This window comes from Notolepis coatsorum, assembly GCF_963971535.1.
Source record: "Notolepis coatsorum genome assembly, chromosome: 1".
Lineage (NCBI taxonomy): Eukaryota > Metazoa > Chordata > Actinopteri > Aulopiformes > Paralepididae > Notolepis > Notolepis coatsorum.
The window spans coordinates 33,488,425-33,491,480 of NC_140165.1; positions in this window are offsets into that span (position 1 = coordinate 33,488,425).

Genomic DNA, 3,056 nt, shown 5'->3' on the forward strand with positions numbered 1-3,056 from the left:
AGTACAAACGAGCATTGATGCTCCCGACTCCATATACAGTATACAGTGTGGTGCTGCCCGCGGGCGAAGTTAACGTTGTTAACCACAGTTCAATAGGGGTACCCCAGACAATATATACCGGTATTAGCATAGGACTTTTGCAAGGTATTTTGTGGGCTCACTCTTTTATTTTATTCCTTTTCTTTGAGCGTGATAAGGTGTGTATTTCCTAAATAATTCCCGTTCTGTGAATCCCTTTATTCTCTTCCCTATGCTCCCCCCTTCCTTCCCCATATTCTCAACCGGGGACAGTAAGAGTGTAATTCCTTAAAGAAGGTGAATACTGTGGTCCGCCCAGACGTGGGCAGCGTTTAGTCTGGGTACCTGAGAGCACTTGGTGCCTGTGTGTGATACTGTAATTGACTTATGCTAATAATTCATGCCAGTAATTATTGTATGGATACCCATGGTGCAGTAATCACCAGCCGTAGCTTTGTTGTAACCAGGCTGAGTTACAATACAGTCATCCAGAGCGGGAGCACTGTGTGTGTCTTTCATTATTTCTAACCCTAACCCTAACCCTTTGCTACGGGTAATATATGTAATCGTAACCCCTTGCTATTCTACCTTTTCCATTGTAAGGGTTCTGGTCGTCTCACTAAGGGAGGGTACTGCTTGCGGGGGGAACCCAGTTATTTCTCTACCATCCGGTCAGTAGGTGTGGGAGGGAAAAAGGGGCAACTGTGGAGGGTGAGGGTGTGTTGGGGAGTACTGCGGACTACTCCAGAGAGAGGGAGGAAGACCAGAGTACCGGACCAGGTTTGTAAACCCTGGGCCTCATTCACCCCCACTACCAGCCTCCAGTTGACGCTCCGGACCCCAAAGACGGAGGTGCAGCTGGCCAGGGTGCTACTGTGTCTCGCTACCTATTGACCGCACCCCACAGTTCCCACGAAGCAGGGATAATCCACCCTGCTACATTTGGCGTCACGAACAGGATCAACATCCTACTCCACTCCCTTGTAAGTGACGACCCACCTGAGATGTCGGACAACGACAACCCGAAGCCCGATGCCAAAGCCGGGCCGTCCCGGGTGACGCAAGGAGGTGACTCGCCGCCCCCGCTCAAAGAGGAAGAGGGGGGAGCCGAGACGGTGCAGACCTTGACCGCCGAAGTGGAGTTCCTAAAGGGTCAACTCCAAGACCAGGCGGAAGCCCTAGACCACCAACACGAACAACTGGAGCAGGCCAGGCACAGAGAGTCGCGTGCCTTGGCCCAAGCCATGATCCAACAGCTTCCTCCAGCGCCCCTCCCAGTGGTGTACGTCCAACGAGAGCGGAAGTGCAGCGAATTTGGAGGGGGGAAAGAGAGAGGAGAGCCGCTGGTGGACGACTGGATCCGAGACATGAAGGTGCATTTTCGGAGCAGCAGAGTGCCCGGTGACGAACAGGCGGAGTTCGTACAGCAGCATCTAAAGGGCGCGGCTAAACGGACAGTGCGCTTCGTGCTAGAAGGGACCGCCCCGGAGCCGGACGCCGTGTTCCGGGTGCTGCAGGAGACGTACGGAGACAAGACCTCGGTCAGTGAACGCCTGAGAGAGTTCCTCGACCGCCGACAAAGAGATGGCGAGACCGTGAGGGAGTTTGCGTATGATCTACAGGAACAGATGCGTCGCATACAGGGCCGGGAACCCCAACGAGTCGCGGATCCTGCCGCCCGGCTGCAGGAGCAGTTTGTGGTAGGCCTGAAGGATGGGATGCTGCGACGGGAGATGAAGAAGTCCATAAAAGAGAACGGAGAGCAGACGTTTCTCGAATTGATGATGGCGGCGATAGACTGGTCGGAGGAGGAGATGGTCCTGCCCCCCAATAGGGGTGGCGCCCAGGCCCTGGTCCACGCCGCAGCCGCAGAAGGACGAGAGGCCCCGATGAGCGGAGACGCAATACAGGGAGCTTTTAAGCGGCTCTTCGCAGGGCAAGAGCGGCTGGACGCACGTCAGGAGCAACTCTTCCAGGCCGTCCAACAGACGCGGGACGCGACCCAGAGAGGCGGCCCCGGACGGCGACGCAGAGACGACGCGCCCGCCGCTAAGCGGGAACTGCCCCGCCGGGACGAAGAGGGCAGGTTGATTTGCTATGCCTGCAATCAGCCGGGCCACATCAGCAGGGAGTGCCCCCGCCACGCCAGCGAGCCCCACCCAGCCCCTGCCCCCACCCCCGAAGTTCCGGGCTCGTCAGGGGACCGACCCGGATCCCGAAGGGCAGTCAACGGCGTCGTAACCGGAGTCGCCGACTCGGCCGCAGGGGGCACTAAGACGCAAGACATGGGGGAATGTCTCACCTTAGACGTCCAGATTGACGGGGTCGAGACCTGCTGCCTCTTCGACACCGGCGCCGAAGTCACCACCATGACCGAAAGCCACTTCCGCAGACACTTCCCGCGGTCGCGGTTGACCCCCTCCAACTGGATCACTCTCTTCGCCGCCAACGGGTTGGAGATCCCAGTGGTGGGGTGTCTCTACGCCGAAGTGAAGTGCCTGGATATGACATTTCCGGGGAAATGCATATTCATACTAAAAGACGATCCAGGCCGAGTGGCCACAGGAGACGCTATCCCGGGACTTCTGGGCATGAACGTGCTCGGCGGGGTAGATGGCCTGTTCAAGGGGATCAAGGGGATGCGGCCGGCGAGCCGAAGACGTGTCGACGCGGGGAGCGTCGCCATCCGCCGTGTGGTCGCCGCCATGGCCCAGGAAGCCCGAGAGTGTATCGCCCCGGGAAGGATGGGGTACGTCAAAGTGGCCGGCAGGGAACCAGTGGTCATTCCCCCGCACAGCGAAGTGGTCGTCCCAGGCCGTTGTGAGATGACAGCGGGGATGCGGCGTCCCGTGATGATAGAGCACACGCCGAGGGCCAACCTGCCTCCCGGACTATTGGTGGCGAACGTGGTGGCATACGCCCGACAGGGGAGAGTGCCTGTGCGGGTGTTGAACCCGACCAACGTCGAGATGGTGCTCCGACCCCGGGCCAGGTTGGCAGAGATCCACTGCCCCCGTCAGGTACGGCCTAAGGAGAGA